Genomic DNA, 22141 nt, shown 5'->3' on the forward strand with positions numbered 1-22141 from the left:
TAGTAACGACTTTATAACGAGGGAATACTGTAATACCGTAATCTTCATTTTCCTGGATTCACAAAATGATTCTTGACTATTGCTCCATAGCCTAGGTACCACGTACCTAATTTTTCTTCCAACAAAAATTCATCAAAGACCTCTCTCACAAATAGCCGTCAACTATAAATTGGTATACACTGACTCTCCAAACGAGCATTCCTCAATCTTGTGAAACGAGCTCGTGTTCCAAGGAGAAGGACAACGGCATCAGAGCGCATCCTTCTGCGTAGGTTTAATGGGCCGACTGGTTACGCATCGTCCAGAAATCCTCCGGTATGCCTCGGTTTCAACCGAGGGGCAAATAATTACGGCGCCCTTTTAAAAACCGGTTCCTCCATCCCGCGTCCCCGACCTTCGGCCGTTCGTCCTTTGACGAGCCGCCCTCGACGCAGCGTAGAAAGGACACAGAAGGACGCAGGGGAAGAACGAACGCAAAATTGCGCCGAGCTCTCCCGAAATGAGGGGACAGAACCTCGACGCTGCACGGTGTTTTAAAACGAACGTCTGACTCGGCAAAAGTCTCAATTTTTCTCGTTTTAACTACTATATTTCTAAGGAATTTTAAATAGTATAATATTAGAAATTTATCTATGATTTTTTTTAACTCCTTAAGGCTCAAATTTTGTTTGAATTTACCATCTAAAAATATATAAATTTTCTTTTCTCCATAGATTTATATTTATATTCTCTGAATATTCTAACATATGTAATAATTTATATTGCAAATGAATACAATAATTTGTATTGTATTCTAACATATATAATAATTTAATGCAATAATTTTATTGCATTTGTAGACTGTACTTGTGACAAGTATTGCCATATGACGGGACAAAATGTCTTACAGTGATGTCATACAGTAGGAAATTGGGGATACCGCAGTATATGTGACTGCATTGGCTGTGGTACCAACACTTTTCTGTTCTATGACGTCACTGGAAGACATTATGTCCAGCCATATGGCAATACTTCCTGCGACTGTCCCAGGTTTGCTCGCTTTTGACGTGCCCGTATGTACTAGGTACACAGGAATCAACAATTTCTACTGTTTTCAAAAATATCAAGTAGCATCGTAAAAAAAAATGTATGTATAGAAACATAAGTTTTAAAATCGAAAGAGTCGAAGAAAGGACAACATTTGTAAGATTTGAACAGACTCAAAGAGCATACAGTACGATCTATACATAACTGGAAAGACCTCGTTAAAATGAGCCCATTTATATAACTTTTAATTCCAAAATTGGGTAGGAATACCACGAAAAATGTTCTCAAAGTTCGCGATCTTGCGATTTTGAATAAAAGAAACCAGTAATAAGATTCCATTTGGCAGGACCATATTTTGAAGTTGAAAGTTATATAAATCGATTCCTTCTGACAAGATCTTTCCAATAATATATAGATCTACCTGCGCACCATTTGAGTCTGTCCACATCTTGAAGATTTAAAACCGTTCTTTGAAGACCCTCTGCAAGAAAAAATTCGAAATTTCCCATTTTTCGAGTACCTACTCACATCGAAGGACTTCTGTCTTAATATTCCAAGGGTTAAAGCACCGCGTGCACAATTATCTTCTTATCTCCCTCACAATTACGAATTTATCCGAGAGAATCAAACGTTCATAAATGAACCAACGGCGGAGGTCTCGTTTCCTTAACGACGTCGGACAGAAATAATCTAGCGAGACGGCTGTCGAGGCCGCGGCTCGTTCCACGGATTTTCCATGCTTTTTTCCCGCTCGGTTCGCGGCAGCGAGTCGAGTCAGCGAAGGAGCCCGTTTGACTTGCAAATCGACCCGCGTTCCCTCCATTCCACGGCGCTCCGCTGTTTTCCTTCTTCGCCCACGTTCTTCTACGCGGAATGCAATTACCCTAATTGCCGGCACTCGAAGCACAGCGCGCGTTGCGTAAGGGTGGTCGTTATCGGCCACCGCGAATTACATCGTTAAGCAGCCACCGTGAGCACGCGAGCGAGGGAACCCGTGCTGGAGATCAAAACTTCTTTCTTTTTCCCATTGTGAAATCTCGAGGCGGGTCCTCGTCCCGGAGATTCTCAGAGGCATCCACCGTCGCCGCCTGCCCCCTTTGCATACCTAGTCCCTTCGCGCGTTAATTTGAATTTATGGTCTCTCGACCGGTGATACATTTATGCACGCGCACGCGGTTTAATGGAGACTGTGGGGACGCGAGCTCATCTGCCGACTTGCGTTGCCTTGCGCGGCGTTGTCGCAATTGTTGTCGACGCGTCAGGAGGGGAGTGAGATCGATGGATCGTGGCGTGATCCGGAGGAAGCAGGTTGAATTCTGTTACTGACCCCGCTTCCTCGAACGTTTGCACCGAGCGTTAGATGCAGACGGGGAATTTGTGCTCGCTGGGGGAGCTGTCTGGGTGTAATGACCACTTCTCGTGAGGTTTTGGGAATTTCTAGGACTCATTAGGTTGAATAAGTTGGTTCTGCCTTTGGAGGGTATATGGGGTGTAGTTAGGGAGATATTAAGAGTTGAAGCTGTTCTGTGTAGTTTATTTTTTTTAAACGTTTCAAGATTTTGAAATTAAAAGAGAAGAGTAGTTGAAGTAAAACTGAACTTTTGAATAGCTAACGATTTGAAAGTTAGATTAAATCAGAAGTTCCCAATTTTAGTTGAAGGTTTGGCAATTTAATGATTTTGATTACTTAGAGATATTCACTACTACTTTGCTAGTTATTGTAAACTTAGTTACAAGAATATTAGTTATAATATTATTGGGTAAATATAATGTGTATTTGATAGATCTTAGCTATATGTATACAGTTATAAGTACACATATATTTTACATAATAAAAGAAGATTTTGAAACAATACTAATAAAATTACTTATATTGAAACTCATAACATTAAAAAAATATCTCCACTACATTGACAATACTCTCAAAATGTAATCAAGACTGCAAAAAGGGGCTATCGGTCAGTATTATAATATGACGGGATAAAATGTCTGCTAATGACCTCATAGAGTAGAAGACTGGGGGTTCAGCAGGCAATGTAGACATACTGTGCGGTACTCCCACTCTTCTACTCCGTGACGTCACTGGAAGACATTTTGTCCCGGCATATTGCAACATTGCTATCACTTCACAACTGTCCTAGGTGATTTCAGGACACACCACTTATGAGAGACTATATTTTGCCCACAGCTTCGCTTGCGTGGATGTCGTGGATTAACTGAAACTATATAACCTATATAAAGATATAGAATACTGAAACAATATAAGATATAGCCTATGTCACTCGAGAAGAAATAATCTCTTAAACAGTGAAAGAATTTTCCAAATTGATTCCCTAATCTCAGAGTTTACTTTGAAAAACCAAACAACTTTACCTCTGTATATATTACTACAGATAAAGATGTAAAAAATGAGGAATGTGTCCTACCTGTACACTCATTCACTCAAGTCCAAAGCTTAACCACACCTAAAATAGAATGTATTAATTATAAGCAGGCACGCATAAACTACTTCAGGCTTGGATTTCTTTTAGAGGGGGGATCAACTGTTCGTGACACCGTCAAGGTCGTCGGCTCATCGAGCCTCATCGGGACAAGTGATAAAAACGAGCTGTTTATGAGCGGGTCAGCGAGGCTGCGAAGAGGATTAACAGCCCATCAGATATCTGGGCTCGTTAAAGAACTGAAGTGGAGGAAAAAAGAGAGGATGATGAAAGTGAGAGGAGAAAGAGGTATTAGTCGCAGACGAATTACGGAGCTGGCAAGGTGCCAAGCATTTAAGAGCCCTGAAACCTGTTTCCGGCTGCATTGTGAACGCCGCTTCTTTCGTGTCCGTGCACGGCACCGCTTTCTTTGCAGCGGAACGAGGAAAGGGGATCCCATCCCTTACATTCAGACTGAACACGCTAGTTGCATACAATTACCGAAATTACTCGAATCCACATGGTTCTCGCGTTCCCTGATTGCGACATCTGCCTTTGCCTTCAACACGACACGCCATTTCTTTTCTACTGTTTCCTTAACACGTGAGATTTTTATTTTCTCTCTGATTCATTTTTCATGTTCCTTGCTTTTTAGCTTGCAGATATTAACATTAAACGACCAAACTGGTTCAATGACCGTACTTATAAACGTATTATTCCGTAAACAGATTACACTTTCTTCCGTTAATTCTCAATAATGTATAGAAATGTATAGCTGGTCGTTGTTCCTATGAATTATGTATTTTGTCAAATACCTGTAATTTTTGCACTCCGATAAAAACAAATATACCTTAGCCTTGGTAGTTTTATAGTCAAGCTTAAAAACGGCGAGAAATTCTACGTACCACCGAATTGCTCTACTATTAAATATTCAAAGCTTGTGATGCGATTTTAATTGAAAGCAGATAATATCGTTACGGCATAAAATTATATGGCAGGACATTCTAAATACGTTTATCTGATCGTGGATCTCTATTTATTGCCACAAATTATGGATTTGAGTACTGTATACTTATTATGCCGTCTCTCTGATGCTGACGTATTATGAATCCCTCAAGCTATGAAAGTGCTCCTTTTTATTTCAATTAAGGAGGAACGCGATCTTGAAACATGTAGGTATAAATATCTTGCGTTCCAATATTTGTCATGTAATTGGCCATGATATCATTAGCTGGTCTGTTTTAATAATTTCAGTTTTATATTTCAAATTAAAATTAAGAAGTTTCTTCTATATGTTTAGTCTGTCATCAAGAATAATTTCCTGTGTATATATACTTTCTTCTTCGTCTCAAAAGATGCAGTTCGATGCTAACTGAAAAAGTTGCTAGCTGAAGTTTGAGGAATAAATTAACGATATGTAAATATCGAAACCTATTTCAGAAATGTCTTCATTTTGTAGATTTGCGGTTTGGTCCAACAATTTTGTCTGTCGAAACTCAAAAATTGACGAGGCACTACATACATCGCATCACGAACATGTCGAAGAAATAAAAATTTTGTAGATATTCAAGGTAAATGATGAGCATATAGTGATATTCTTAATTCTGCAGTCTAGCATATTAATGGTGTATTAGCAAAGTTGAAGGTATCTCACTTTGATCACCACAAACGGGTTTCGACGAGAAAATGACGTCCAGGAAACAGGTTTCATGTAAAGGATCTTCGAAAGAGGTATGTATCTATTACATATTTGAGAAATCTTCGTGACTGGACTTGACTAATGCAGTTTCAAGTAAAGAAGGAAGAAAATAGTCATTGTAGATCTTCCTAGGTAGTAAAGAAAATATGTAGTCCTTTCAAATATATAAATACTAGTACACTTATTATATAGGTATAAATTACTATGTATAGAGATATACACAGATAGGAATTTTTTTAAATTTCAAACTAGAACTTTAATTTCAAGCTAAATTCATAAAAAGTGTTGATTATTGCATGAGTATCAATTATTAGGTACTTAGGTTGAATTATTTTTTCATTGTATCTACTAATTACATTGGTTTTAAATACTTACTCTAAGTTAACATAGACTATATATTCACTATAAATAGAGAACCAGCAAGGAACACATCAATATTACTTAATATTTCATTTAAAACGCTGTTATTTCTCCCAAAAGCCCACAGTTTAGACTCAAAAAGCACACACCTTATACGTACTAAAGAAAATTCAACGATCATCACTGTGCAATGACAAACCACGAAAGTCTCGAATCTCTGGCAGAATTCTTGATAGACGAATAAAAACTCAACGCATAAAATTTCATGAAATATCTAATAAATCACCATGACAACCACTCCGATAAGATTTATTCCCAAATGTCCCGCGAATTCCCACCAACCTCCTTTTCCCAACAATTCCATTTCCAGTTTATCCTCGTAAAGCCGGTGGAGGCGCACCGAGTACGTGCAAGAAGCGATTGCTCAACTCGCAAACAACGACAGTGCTGAAGAAGAAGATAAATGGAACGGCGCGGAATTAGAATACGAGATAAGCGCAGCAGGGACGCGTCGACGGTCGATCATATAGGTGAAAGTCACCGTGCTGGCGATACGAGACAGGAAATAGATAAGTGAATAATGTCTCGAGGATTACGCTAAGAGCAAAAACGTTGACCGATAAGAGGAAACAGGGTCGATCTTTTCGCCTGTGACAGCGATTGGGAACGCAGAATGGGAACAGGGGAGGGAAAAATGGAGGAGAAGTCGAGACTTTTGTAATCAATTGCGACGATGATCGCGTTACCCGGAAATCGGTGATTTTGTTAAAGCTCGCGCTCAAACCGATAACCCCTACGACTGGCGCTGTTTACTGAGAGAAAGGCTGGGTTATCGCGGCGATACGTTAGGTTCATCGTACCCTAGAAGCGAACCGAGTCTGCGGCAACTTCGACAAAAATGTGACGCAATGCTCTTTTTGTTTATGCAGTGATTCGCCATCCACGCGGCGAACACTCTTGCGAAATACTGTTCCACGCGGAGATTGCTACGCGGATATCAGTGTTTATCCTTGGATGCTCTCTGACGTTCTCTTTTTCAATGACACGGGTTAGGCTACATTTGTGATATGGAGATGCTGAGGGATCGGTGTTATCCATCAACTCGAGGGATCGATTGACTCGAGGAACCATACGAAACAGTAGGTTTTTAAGTTTCCATCGAATTGTGAAAGGCTGAAACGTTTGATCGATTCGAATTTGTAGATCGAATCGAAGAACTGTATAATATAGTTGAACATGGAGGTTAAAGTGGAGGTGAAAGATTAGAACACTTGTCATCTAGCAGTGAATGACTGTTCGAAATATAAACTATCATTTCTCTCTAATTTATGTGACGCAGTTTTACAAACCAACTTGTTTATGCCTCGTGCTTTTATCGCTACTTTTTTAAATCTGGTTATGCTGGCTACTTATTTTTGTACTGCATCGAATAGTATATGGATGGAGATATCAGGACGAAATTGTACAACAAAGACACATCTTATAGGTACCTGTATAACGATAATGAAATTATTCACATTCATACAGCTACAGTAAAATGAGTAAAATAGAACGATTTAAATATAATATATATTACAAATAAAAAGTTCATTATAACGATAGATGTTCAAATAATTTTAAGTGGAAATGTACCTGCATCTAAAACAATTACGACAAATAATCCTGTTGTACTCGCTGCTACTCTCTACCCTTTTTGCCTCCCATTAATTAGCACGAGATAATGGCTTTGATCTTAGTTTAAAAGGCTTAACAACATATTACAAACGGTACCACCAGCGTCTATCTTAAAAGTGAAAAATGTTTTCATAAAAGTAGTTTCAGGCTTAATGCTCCTCTTTTCTACATTTCTCTATAAAACTCTGCGAAGTAAAAATTGGCAAAGGCTATGTCGAGACTTTCAGGAAGAAAACGAGGAAAAAGGGTGGCGATAAAACTCTAGCAAATTTCGAACAATGTCGGGGATAAATTGCATTCCCATTAATCGAAGCGCAAAAAGAACCGCGTGGTTCTTCGAACGGTTTAAAGTTTACTGCAACGAGCTTCGGCTCGTTAAGCCCCCTCTGATTTATAAATAACCGTCGTTTTATTGTGTCTATCGATGATACACGCAACGGGTTATCAGCGCCGGACTTTGGATGGTTATATTCTCGGTACTTTCTACGTTTTACGAGCTCGTCGAAGAAACGAGGACGTACGAGACGCGATTGCTGGTTTTATGAATCGCTGCGGCGATAAGATTGAAAATTACGAAGCGACTAAGCACGACGCCGATAAATCTCCTGGATAACGAATCGCTGGAGAAACGAGGACCAATTGATATGGCGGGAAAACTGTGCTTCGGTTGATTAAACCTCACACGAGCGCTGAATAGCGTGTTGATCAAGGAAACTTTTCGTTAAAAATCGCATGATCATTGCTGTTTAGCTTTATCGCCGTGTTACACGAAATAAGAGATAAAAGTTGGCAATTGATACATATGACTTACCTACATTGAGAGAATCGAGAGGATAAGACACTGGGAGTAAGTGAATGTTGGATATTTACCTGAAACAGAGAAATAATATGGTTTGTGAGCGACTAGAAGAATTGAAGAATTGGTTTGAATGATGAGTGATAAAATATAATTAATCGGTCAAATGACTGTATGTAGTCATGTCAATGTACCTATATGTAATCTGTCATTTAACCATGTAATGCATTTTTATTTATTTTGAAGTTATACAGCGTAATATATCTACAGAGTATAGAGGATAGCATTTTTATAATAATTTCATAATTTTTCTTCTTATATTTCTTATAAGATTCTTATAATTATTTCATAATTTTTATATATGGTAATTCAAGTACCTCACGTATTTTCTTTGATTATTAATTTTCATAGTTAATCTGCCTACATTACATATTCAGAAGGATATAAATCTGAGTACATACATCCTCTATAAAGGCAAGTAGATACATAAATATGTACATATATGAAAGAAAAACACCTACGTATCTATCAGGATACTGTAACCTAACCAGGATGAAAGAAGAGAATATATAAAATGCGAAAGCATGAAGAATGTAGTGAAAAATAGGATTATAAGAGTAGCAATGTGCATAATACGTAAAAGGGAGTTCTTTACATATTTCCATTAATAAAAAGTTGAATATTATAACTGAGCTTCCATCCCATTTCAATCTTCTCCTATGATCAGTTCATAAGTATTTTAAGTAAGTGCCCCTATAGATTTACCCACTTCTAATAATTATTCTTTTAAATATATCTTCATCCTATAGCAATTCCAAAAAACACCATCTGCGATTTCCTGTTATTTCACAACTAAAATTTCCTTTTTATTTCCTAAGATACCCCATTAACTTCCACACCTAATATAGATACATATTTATTTCTTCTTCGTACGTCTGCTGCAAAAACCAGAATATCCATAACAATCTAAAGTCCTTGAATAATTCCGAACGTGGTTCATATTAAAAAGCCCCTCAACTGTGCAAAGCGTAAAATACAGGTTCCTCTGCAATTTCCTTCCCGCAAGGTACCGCAAGGGACACCAGCCAAATTGGCCAAGCGATTATAAACGAAAGTGGTCGGGCGAAGAATTCCCTGCAATCTTTTCTTTCTTCCTTCAGGCGTATCGAAGATATTTGCCACGAGAGCTCGCCGCCAGCTGCATCCTTCGAGAACGACAGAAAACCATTTGCCAGCGAACCGGTGCCTCCTGTCTTCGTCGACTCAACGAATCGTTTCATCCTGGACCTCCCTCTCTCTCTTTACACGATTCGTAAATTTCCACTTTCACTTTTCGCCGTGGCAAAAATCACCGATCGCATTGACATGTTAATCGTCTCTTAGGTAATCGTCATGGACGAGAGCTTTCGGTCAGAGCAATTAGGAGGATTGATATGCGGAATTCTTATCGCGAGACTATTTACACTGGGTATTACGCAAGGAATAATTTGTTCAAGGCTGCCCCCGTGAGTCATGAGATTAACATAGTGGGCGTTTGTCGAGCAAAACGACGTGGGATCAATCAAAAGTTTTAATTAATGTCGGTAACTTTTATACGAGTCAGTTTTTGCTGAGACGCGTAGCAAACGTCATCGAACACGGGTCAGACCTGAGATAAGGGCAGGTCCCTGTTGTGACTTTGTCAATGTGTCTGGCGATGGACAGTTTGTTTTTACTGTAGCTTATAGCCTTGTCCTTCGAATCATTTCTAAGCCTAGAACACTGAATGCAGCGTGACACAGCGTAGTACAGTCTTTTATGAACAGTGGAAAACAATATGATATATGATATCACATGTTATCGTGTGATAGACGTAGTATTGCGTTGTTTTGTGTCACTCTGTGTTCAATATGCGATGTGTGCGTAAGTTAATAGGTGACGAAGGGATTCTTCCAAGCTCGAAATGCACATAATTCAGCTGTACACTAATGTAAGTTTGAAATAAAGCTTTGGAATAGCAGAAACCAGTCCGATTCGACTTTGTTTAACTCAGACTTGACATTCATTGTGCTTTAGAGTCATGGTGAAGGTCTCGTGTCGAGAATCAGTATTCGTAAGTTTGATATTGTCTCGATACAAACTCGGTGGTATTCGAAGGAAATTCGGAGTCGTGAAGTTGACTAGTTTTGTAAGTGAATATAAGATCCTACTTATACATACATACACATATTTGGGTTATGTGAATAAATGGAACTAAAAAAGTCACCGAAGAAATGCTGGAATTATAGATCCCTGTTAACAGGACCTGTGAATAAGAACAGGAAACTGTGTTTACTACCTTAGGTAATTCACGACTTCGAACTAACGCTAACTCTGATTATGTGTTTTTTAAGTTGACATTTTTTTAACCCTTGTCTAACCAACGCCAGGTAATTTTCGACCACGCCATGGTTTGGTTTTGTAACTGTTTCAAACAGTCGAATTCTCCAGGGTTAAATATCTACATGTACAATGCTAGATTTGTGTTCCCTTGTAACTATTTTTTCACTTTCCTCAGTCTTATTCTTTAAGAAGGTTTTATGTTGTTAATGTGTAAATGCATCTCACAATTAGAGCTGAGTTTTCTTATAGATATCTAACTTTTAATATGTCGTTGACCTGGAGCTTTATACCAAATCCCCCTATGTTTGCTGGGGCTCAGTAGAGTTCAAATAGTTTCAACGGTCCCTCAATTGGACTGATTCCAAGAAGAGACATCACTACATTTGCCTAAATATATTCCAACGTTTCTTTGTTCCAAGAGGTAATACATTATCCTCGAGACAAGGTACACATGTAATTCTCCATGCAAACGCAACGAATAGATAAGGAATAAGTTTGCTCGAAGGCGGTCAAGGCTCACGCGTGCATTTCACCGATCGCAGACTCGAATTCCAGGAATGCCTGGATAAGTAAGAGTTTCAGAATGTAAATGTTTCGGGAGAGACGTGCCCCCAGGTGTTCGAACACCTGCCGCCTCCGTCGAACGTTTGCCGCTACTTTCGATCGTGAATTGAGTCGGTTTTGATACCCACGAGCCACGCCGCAAGAAACATTAATTAATTAGTATTCAGCATCGTTGTTATGGACTAATTAATAGTCTGCAGTGCAGTGTAAACTACAGGCCGTTAATTTCAAGTTCTCGTCAAACGTTATGTAGTCGTTCAAGTATGGTGGTTTGCTGCCAGTGGAGTCGAACAAGTATTCCGAGAATAACGGCCACGGGCCTCGAGGACAGCCACTTATCGGCTCATTATTTTCGCTTGTAATTTGCACTGGCTTCGACGCGTCAACAGGTTCTCGTTGAAACACGATTTCACTAGTACTCTTCTAGCGCTTAGGTAAAAAACTATGGCACGGTTGACATGAACAAAATATAGTATGTACATAGTGCCTTGCATCATGGCCAGAATGTTGCCTTGCAAGTTGGCTGTCGCTATATCTTCTAGAATTGACTTCGCAAGTGGAGCTGCGGCGATGTCTCTTATCTAATATAAACAAAAATAACCTAAACTATGTATTATGTATCACTGTTTCATTCTATATATCCCTTTATTCATTTCACTCTAGAGCAAAAATACCTGGCACATTTATTGTTACATCCATTCCTGTAAGATGACCAGATTCGGTTTGGGGCTGTGGCCAAGATGCAAAGCATTAGTGGATACTACTAGGGTAGCTGAGACTAGATCTGGGGTTGGACTGGATAGACAATTAGGCACAGAGAAAAGCTACGATATAGGCTTATAGTCATTAAAACATAATATAAAAAATATTAGAAAACCAAGGTTTCAACGTAATATACGTTACAAACAAAGAATTGCTTTTAATAGGTTGTGTTCTAGTTGTGTCTCTTGGGAAGTCCTCTGTGTTTCTAACGCTTTCCAATATACTTCTCATGGGACACGATTAGTACGTAGACTTGCCAATATTTTAGTCGTTCATCGATTGTCGATTAGTGACTGGGCTAAACCGAAGATATCTATCGAGAATCTTGATTATATTAAGAGTGATTCTCAAGTATTGAACAGAAAGTTTAATTTAAACCTAACGACGACTCGTCGACCCATTGGGGAAAGCTCTGATGGGTCAGTCCAACCCTGATTGGATCTGAAGGCAAGGGGACCATTATACGAAATGGAATGAAAAACTCGTGACAGAATCGTCCTGACCTTTCAATTATAGTATAAAGTATAAGGAATTAATTATTGGTATGCAAACTTATACATTTTATTTTCTACGACTATGTTCTACCTTTCATATAATGTTTTAAATTCTTCTTGTACAAATTTCATATTTCTTTAAAGAAAATAATAAACAATGTAATTTATAGTATTTATGAAATTTTAGTGGATTAACCCTTTGATGGTGGAATTTGATTTTGAAAATGTGCATCTGTATAGGTGATTAAGATCAAACGAAAACAAGTATGTATACTCAACATTACCCAAAAAATGGTAATTTTTTCATGGCGAGTATACTTGTTAAACACCATTAAAGGATTAATGTTGCTAGCACCCTCTTTTTCAGATTAACTACTTACAATTATATAGAACTATTAACTTTAACTGAAATTACGAACAGTAAAATTAACTAGAATTGTATCTACATAGGAACTTCAATGTTATCCTTGAAATTAGTAACACGTATAGTATAACACAGACGTTACTAAATTATGAGAAAACCTGACGAACAGATTCTCTAAACCCAAACTCAGCTATTCTGAATAATAACCAACTTATCTCAATATTCAAATACACAAGTAGCAACATACAGCAGTGGTTACTGAAACTGCATCACCTTACAAATTGTATCAATGCTTTTTGGTCTAACTCTCACATGAAAAATAATCGTCTACGATTTGTCATTATTCTAATTCCTTTTTTCACTTTTGTACAACAATTTAGGTATCACGTTCATATCTACTTTCATATTCACCAAACAGTATCTTCATTTAGCGAGTGTTGCAATTTTATCGTCCACTACTGCACCTCCTATCGCAAAACAAAAGATAGTGCTCCAAAAAGCAACTCACGCGTGTGCTCGCGAGGAAGTCATAGAAAGGGAGTCACAATACTCGAGAAACGGAGCTCTCAGTTGTCCCTATCCTCGACAAGAACAGCAACCAACTCACGGAGGCGAGTCTAACGGTCATGCCGCGCAGTATGCGCCAGTCAAAGGCTAAGGAGACTCTCTTTCATGCTGGCCATCTCTCCCATCCTCCTCCGTGCTATCATTCCGTCTTCTTCGCCTCCTCTCTCTTTGACAACGCTCTGCATTCTCGAGCCTATCTCGTTTACTCGTTGAACGTGTCATTATCGAACCGGTTGTTGGCGCAGTTGCAGCTGCAACATTGTGTCGCGGTTCTCTCACGCTCTCCTCGCTCTGCCAACGGCACGTCTCATTGACCGGAGGCTCGACGCTTTGGAAATCGATCGTCGTGACTCGATTCAGGAGGCTTCGGTACACGACAAACGGATAAACGCGTTCATTCGAGGCGCTTCGAAGCTTCGCGGTTGAGTGACAGACCAGGAAATGCTTGAGCTTGACAACAGACATGTGACGTTCTATTTTTATTTTCTATGAAGCTTCTGGAGCAACTGATTATGTTCAGTACTATTGTGGGTACCTGTGATCGGCACTTGTTTTCGAATTGAGAACCGTGGTAGGATGATAAAATGTTTAATTACTGACACCAACCCAATTACTATCATTCTGAGCTAATGTAATTAAAATAACAAATTTGTAGGTCTTATAAAATTCTGGACAAAAAATTGGCGTATAATTAAAACTGTAGTTTCTTTAGGAGGGAAGATACCATTCATTTTTTCATTAATTTTTCAAAGATACTTTCTTAATAACGAAGGAGAATGTAAAATAGGATGAAAATCAAGAATAATGCAAATGCATTTGAGGCTTCGTTTCGGAGTTATTAATTGTTGAGAAAACGTTTAAATTACGCGTGAAGTATGTCTGACCTAGGACTTATTCTACTGATTTCGCTGTGTCTGACTTGACTAGTGCACGTCAGCAGTAGAGTAAGTCCCAAGTCAGACACATTTGTCGCGAGTCTAGGCGTTTTCTCAACGATTACTAATTCTTAATTGAAGCTTCACACGCAATTTTCTCATCCTTCATATTCGTCCTCCTATTTTGACACAGAATCACCATTTAAAATTTGTGTCACTTGTTATCGCACACCCAGTATACTAAAAATAAAATACAAGTCACAATAAAGATAACAATGTAGGGTTGGTTGAACAGCAAACCAACAATTTGTCGCAAGTATGCACCTACTGACTGCACACAATATAACAATTTAATCGCGTTCTCGATGCATCTGTGATAGTAACATACACTATTTTTCGGCTAATTGTACATAGATCGTTACACGTCAGAAACTAACGCTCCACACGGCCAATTATAAATTTTCTTTCTGCCAGAGTCAACGAGGAGGGACGTCGCGCGAGTTAATTGCAGACATCCTCTCCACGAGCGCGCTTCGCGAAAAAGGGACGAAATAGAACGAGGCGAAGGCGCACGCAACAATTTTATCGTCATGGTTCCTCCGCCTGCACCACGATTCATTACGGCATCGAGGCGCGCGCAATTAGAACGACTGAACGGAAGCGGATAACAAGGTCATTAAGATGGTGAACATGTTTCGCGGGAAAAGGGGAAAGTCTGTCGCGATTATTCGCTCGTTTTGCAAACTCGCGTAAAAGTTCTTCAAACTCGCGTAAAAATATTCTCGATCACGATGATCACCAGCTCCCGAAATACCCTGCGAAGGAATGTGTGCAGGTATAGTAATCTCTCATATTCGAGCTTCTATTATCCAAATATTCTAACAGTTGAATATTTTATTGTTCAAACGTTTTATTACTCGAACACAATGTCTCTTAATAACTTTATATGTTTGGGTTACAAATATGTAGGATTTGCATACAAAAAGATACGGAAGTGAATCCAGAAGCCTTTCTTAAGCGAGATGTGTAAAGTAGGATACACGTTTGAACCTTGTTTTACATGATTTAAATTAATTATGTATGCAGTAAGTATAGCTATACGTACGAAATTTTTCAAAATGTGCCCTACATGTGTTGGTAACTATGAAAGTGGTAGAAGTAAAAAATTTGAAAGAGTTTAATTTCTCACTTATTTTGTAACGTAAATCGATGCAATACTAAATAAGTGATAAATTCAATTTTTTTAAATTTTTGATTTAGACCATTTTTATAATTACTGGCACAAGTATTTCTGTACCTGAGAACCAACCTGGCTTAAGTCCTTTTTTGATATTTTTCAAGAAAAGAGGAAAACAAATGTGATCACCCATTTCTAAACATAGTATTTGAAGTAATTTTCATTATTAAATCTCCTTTATTTATTACCCAACCTAAATAGATTTCTAATTTTTTAATATGACAAGAAGAAAGTAATAAGTTACTAGTTATTACTATTGAAGTAATTGACTTACTATCTCTAGATCTCCTACTAAAGAGGTAAACAATCGACGACTAATTACATTCTGCACTCTTCTCAGTATCCAGGCAACGAATCAATATCTTAAGAAATGTGTAATTTGTTACCGAAATGCTTCAAGACATCATTCAAATTTCTTCTCGTAAAGGTCAAAGGACGTGCCGAAATTTCGCCAGTCACAGTTCCATGGTTGCAAAGATCCAGCTGCTGCAGACAGAGCAAGCAGCATGCTGTGGAGCGTTCAAACAAGGCCAAGGAGAAAATTTCAACTTGGTAATTCAAGAAGAACTGCATAAATCAGCCGTCACGGTTTTTCTTCGATGACGAAGACAGAAAAAGAACGACGCGAGCAGCGAAGCAACGAGGCAAGGGAAACGAAAACGGGTCGAGGGAAAAGAAAATAAAAAGGAGAGGAATGTCCAACCAATACAATGGCTTCTCCTTTGAGGGGATATCGAGGGAATAAAAATCGATCGACGTGTAACCGATTTCATCAGCTATCGTTTGGTAAAACGAAGTTTTACGAGCTCGAGGAAGCGCGAAGAGGAGAGAACGAACCGATGACGCGCAGGTCGGTTGGAGAAGAGACAAAAGGGAATAGGTTAAATGTTCGTCGACAAATGTTTGCGGAGCGTGCCGCGCCGATATTCACAGAGATTTCCCACCACTTTGCCCCATTTTATCGGCAATGCTCGTCCTCTAGACGATAGGAATCCTAGCCTTTTATTTAGCGACACGTAACGACACGCAAATGTAAAAACACTGTGTTCTTACATCGCGTAGATCCGACAAAGGACTTTTAAACAAGGTCTCTTCTGAGCAGAGTCAAGTAAAATCTAGTTCAGATGAAAAATGAATAACTGAATTTTATATTCCGCGAAGGAATCAGATTTTTACTCTTTTGCAGCGATATAAAATCATGAAAAGCACTTATTAACTTCATTTATTTTTCAAACTGCTTTTTTTGTAATGGATAATGGCGTGTACGTCCTTAATTTTACTATTGGAAAACTGAATAATTTTTTCTTGATTACATGCTTTACAATTTTTGTTTCAGAGTTTGAGAATTTATTTTCTAGAAATTTATTGTAGACCAATTTTCCAGATAGCAATGTATAAAAGGAATGGAATTTTATTTACAAAATGTTCAGTACTCCATTGTTCTAACGCAACGAGCATGCAATCTCGCTATTTTCATGTTTAAAATACACTCATAAAACTAACAGTGTTGTTTCAAGTTTCCAGTAACATCTGACGGAGTGTAACAGACACAAAGCCTAATAAAGATACAGAAAATGATGTATACGCCAATAATAAATTGCAGTTACGGTACTTATTCGTTATAAATATACGATTTATTACAAGTAAGAGTAACAAAATGGAAAATAAAGAATACATTTTGTATAACTCGTTTCCGTCTTATCAAAGAAGAATGATAAAATAATTGAAAAAAATTCATGGGAATTCGACAGGTTCATAACAATAAAGTAGCCACTGAATTTTGTGTAAGTAGATATGTACCTAGAATCAATTATTTAAACTATCTTAACACATTGTTTCACTAGTGTTCACCATACATCAAACCCACTGTTTTACAACGATAAAAGAGTTAATCAACAAGATTCAGTCAATTAATTTTCATCTAAACAGAATATTCCAAACAATTCAAAAACGCTGATTCGCAGCAGTTGCAAAAATATGAAATTTTATTTCTGAGTCACCGTCACGATCCACAGTTTGTCCTACACGAAGCTTCTCCTCGAATGCAAATGGAGAAGCGGATTAAAAATAAAATGTTCTATATTCACGAGGAGTTGCTGGAACTCCGTTTTTATTACAGATGAGTTCGTAATTTTAGAACTTGGAAGGACGTTTCGTTCGAAAAAGGAACGCGACGAGTAACGTGAATCAAAAATAGACCCCTTATCGTTATTGAAAAGTTACCGAGTCCCTGCCAAGCTTGACAGCCGCTCTGCGAAGTCCTCCTCCTTGTTTCGCTCCGAAATCGACCACGATTCACACGAAGGAGCGCAGGAGCAACGTCTCTGAACGCTAACTGTATCATACTAAAACAGGTAATTGGGTGGAAGTTATTAGACGTTGTTCAACACGGGCGATATGCACGTTATGTAGGTGCATAACCTTCTCGAACAAGACGAGCGACCTGAGGCAGAGGCAGAAGGAACACGAATGGGACCAGGGGGGAACAAAGAGAGCAGTAAACCGACGACGTGCAACGTCGCTGCGACAGGTTGATCCTGCTTGCCGGTCGCTTGCGTTCCGTGACGTCGGATCCGGTTTCAATTTTATAGCTCTGTATCAACGGGGCAATATTTCATCTTTTACGACTGACTCCGACGTTTCCGTGCACCTTTCGATTCCCTTTGAGTCCTTTCTGCAATATCGAGAAACGGTAGCTGGAAATTTCGTGCCACGAATAGTTGATGTGACCCGCTAATCAATGGGACAGGTGAAGTGGAAACTTTCGGAGGAGCACAGGGACTTTTCCTGAGAACTTCTTAGAATTGAGCCTCGTTTTTGTTAGAAAATATAAAATGTCAAGCCATAAAGTTGTAAACGATAGATCGACCTATTAGGTCAACCTGAGTCAAACTTTGTCACCATGTCTTACTTCACTGGATTTCTTCTTGAGGGAATATTGATATGAAAGATTAAGATTATAATGATATCTCTACCATGTCGGAAAATATGAAATAAGGAATTTGACACGCTTATAATATCATTCTTTCAGCGATGACCAACTGTGTAAGGAAATGTTCTATATCCCGTGTTCGAAAATGCTTTGAAGACAATACAAATCATATCAAGTGTTTGTTGTGAAATAAACATATTTCTCAAAGGTAAGAAAGAATGTTGAATTTCCCTATCGTCTTTCAACGAGATTGATTTCTCTAGCTAAGGTTACTTGAAGATCATAGTGTAGATTGTTGAATTCGTTTTGATGTACACTACAATGCTACATTACGTATAAGAAACACATTAAGATATAAAAAATATCAATGACCTTAAAAATTCGGAAAAAATATCTTTGAGAAGGGAAAAAGTAAAAATCATAATATTTGGCACTTTGGACAGAACAATTTTATTCTGTTCTATACAAGCAGTAATTTTAGAGTTTAATAGGGGAGCTCAAATGAAACAAAATATTCTACGATATAAACGTTCAATCTATTTCCATTATGTAAATAATAATAATAATGTGTTAAAATTAATATGTGTATACCCTAAATTAACAATTAGAAGATTTTGCGATTTTACAGGTACATGGAAGAGCAACAATAGAATAAAAAAGTCTGAATACATTTTACTGTATTTTTTATAGTTTAACTTTTATAAAATCATAGAAAATCAACATTCATTTCCCACGAGCAGCTCGGAGCATCTCATTACACGAAGATAGCACATCAAGACCTCTCCTCACAAATTAGACAAAATCTATTGGCTCAACATGGTTTCAGGGAAGTTCGTTGACACAAACGTAGCCGACAAAGTTGTGTACTTATTTTTTAAGATAAAAGGCTCAAGCGTAAAAAGCCAACATGATTGGGCGCGACGAGAAGTGTCGAATTGAAGGAAGAGAGCAGGGGTGGCATCCAAATTCGGTTTGCAGCAGAATAAGTCGACTTTACCGCAGAATTTCGAACTCGATCGAGGAACGGAGCGAGATTGGCGGTCAACCGCGGATGCTGAACCGACAGCTTCGATAATTCCCCGTTTACACCGTCATTTTGGATCGATGGAGCCACGAATTCCGTGCATTGAAGTGTTTCCCTTTTACGGAGATCCTCTGAAACTCGTAGCCCCCAGTGTGGTCTGATGGGCGGAAGGGAGTTAGAATTAACCAGAAAGAGAGAAGAGACGTAAAACGTGGAACAGTGTACTTGATTATCTTTTGAAACAAATGAAGACATGAACAAATTGTGTTCTGTCAATCACTGTAATATCAAAAGTCTGCTATAAGAGGAAAAAATACTCATCTGTACAACCCATAGCAATGTTACATAGAGAAATAGTGTTCTTGCATATAAAAATGATTTCCTATATTTATGAAAATCTCAATATTGTACAATAAAACAAAAATACAAGAATAATGAAATAAAGTTACAAGAGTATATTTTTATAAAAGAAGATTAAATTAAAGGTGTTGCCCCAACTGCCACCTCTCCAGTCGTATACAATAAATACTAGATAATATTCTCAATAGGACGTATTACTAAGGATAAGCGACTCCTTATAAATTTAAAAGAAGAACAATTCAAATTCAGATCAGCGAAGCCATGCTCTTATATCCCCACAAAATAATCTTTCCCATCCCAAATACCTTCACCCTCGAAAGACATCCTAACCAGCAAAATATCCTCCCTCATATAAATCAAGTTCCACAGGACCAATTTTTCCATATCCCTAATGCTTCACCAAATTCTTGTTCTCTCCACAATCTACGGATGAAACAGACACCCCGTCTAACGCGTTTAATTCAATCTCAGCCCATGAGAGGCCAATATCGCGTGGAATTTCTGGCGAGCAGGCTGGCCGAGCGACCGCAGCCTCTAATGCGACGCGAAGTTGAGGGGCGCACAGGTGTAGCTTTCAAGCGTGGAATTTTAAAGGGACGTCGAAAGTCCGTAACGTAATTTACGAAGCGAGACGAGTTCGATATTTGCGACGCGCGCCGTCGAACAGTGAAAATAAGACCAGAAAGCGGAGAGAGGGATGCAGAGAGGGATGCAGAGAGGGAGAGAAGAGGAGAAGCAGCGTCACGCGTTTGGGAGCGTTTGCTGGGTCGCGAGCAACCCCCTTCGATAAACATAGCGCCCACTCTCCACGAGCATCCCCTCCCGCTTCTCCGCCCCTAGTCATCCACCGTTCGCTCTCATCCCTTTGTAGCCTCGCGTGGCAATGCCGTGCGGTAGTTACAATGCACGCGGCAGGGGTTGCCGGAAGGGGGTTGTGTTTCGAGACGGCGTTATCGACCCGTTTTCCCAACCCCGTTGCCTCTCTTAAAGAGGATCCCTCCTCGTAAATACGACACCGCCTTTAATGGCCCTTGCTGCTTCAAAATTTTCCTTTCTCTCTGTCTCCCCAGCTTTTATGTTTTCCTTTTTATTGGAGGAAGGATGTATTTGATTCTTCCCCTCTCTGCTGCGTTAATTGAGGAGCTCGTGGAGAACGGAGGTTGAATTCTGTGTAAGAGTTTTTATTTTGTGACAGAGACACACGTTTTAATTCTTTGACGTGGGAGTCTGTGTCTAGAGTAGGTTGATGTTAGTGTTTTGCGCGGTTACTGTTTCGGGTAAAGTGGTATCATTTCTGTAGGATTTCTGTTTCGTAATTGTTATGTGGCGGTGTACAGTCGCAGGGCAGGGAAATTTCAGAGGTGATTGTGGAGAACTATGTAAAACGAAAATGAAGGATAATGAAGTTGCAATGGAATTTTTGGTTGTTAATTATAAACGTTCGGAGTGGTTGAGGCTCTGGCTGAAATTTAGCATATCGAATGGTATCTTTGCCTGGGCGAAGGTCGTGTCAGAGGTAAAAAGTTTGTCCAGATAGAGTATCTCATATAATTTTATCTTTCCATCGTATGTAGCTGTGTCAGACGAGTACATCCCCCTTTTCGCGAATGACTATGGTGTTCACTGCTTTCTTTAAATTCTGAAGAATTTTTTAATTACTGTACTCTTAATGGGTTTTAAGCGTATTTAATTTTTCCGCCAGAGTAGGAAAAGGGAACTTTTGTACGATATTACTTTAGAAGTACCTACAGTAGAATCTTAATTAAGCGGGTCTGAATTATTCACAATTTTTGTTAGTCAGAATTGCAGATGGTTCGTGTAATAACAACGAAAGTTTATTAGAATATTAATTGAAATTTGAACAAAGGCTTAATAGTAGAGGAGTTTGCTAAAGATAATATAACTACCTTTAAATTTAACCCTTAAATGATATGGTGTTAGTAGATGTGGTAGAATTACTGCCATTCTGTTATTAAAAACAGTTAATAGATAATAGTAAACAGAAGACTCATAGCTTTTCAGTTTATTACTATCTACAAGTAATTCACTGACATTTTACGTAACAAATATTAAAAGTGATGTCGTCTAAATACTGTAATTCCATCATACCAACGAAGGTACAGTACGACTGAGAGGTCCCACTCTAGTAAATAGAAGTTCTTCCTGCGTAAACTTTGTATAAAACATTACAAAACTTGAAGCAACATTTTCCAACGAATCGGCATCGTAATTAAACCAAGTCACCATTTTCAACAATTTACGGAAGTCATGAAATAAATTATTTTCCAAGACAAAAATGGTCCACTCCAATATTAAGTTAATATCAGAATCCAACATCGCGTAACTCTGTTTAAAAAGCGAAATCAAATACATTAATACAGAGGTACATCATTATAAACGAATTCCGAGTAGCGTGAAAAATGTTCGCGATAAAATAATTCAAAAACGCAAAGTGCAACGGCTCTGAAAGCAGCCAATTAATACACGGTAGCGCGATTCCATCGTAAATTACGATATTTTAACTTCAAACAACGATGCGAGAATACTCTCTCCTGTTTTCTAACAATGCGCACCACCGCGTTCTGTTATTAGTTAATTAATTTGTACGCTTTGTCCGCTTCGCGCC

The 22141-nt window shown here is 38.5% G+C and overlaps 2 protein-coding genes across 3 annotated transcripts in view; both read right to left on the reverse strand.

The window, feature by feature from the left end:
* Kdm3 (Lysine demethylase 3) overlaps positions 1–22141 on the reverse strand; it is a 400441-nt gene that overhangs the window by 236078 nt on the left and 142222 nt on the right. The gene's annotated exons all lie outside the window — the stretch shown is intronic.
* LOC143188677 (uncharacterized) overlaps positions 8030–22141 on the reverse strand; it is a 35901-nt gene continuing 21789 nt past the window's right edge. The window contains exon 3 of the mRNA XM_076393073.1: positions 8030–8049. The gene's annotated coding sequence lies outside the window, so the exon portion shown is untranslated. The remainder of the gene's footprint in view (positions 8050–22141) is intronic.

Source organism: Calliopsis andreniformis, chromosome 3, assembly GCF_051401765.1.
Source record: "Calliopsis andreniformis isolate RMS-2024a chromosome 3, iyCalAndr_principal, whole genome shotgun sequence".
NCBI lineage: Eukaryota > Metazoa > Arthropoda > Insecta > Hymenoptera > Andrenidae > Calliopsis > Calliopsis andreniformis.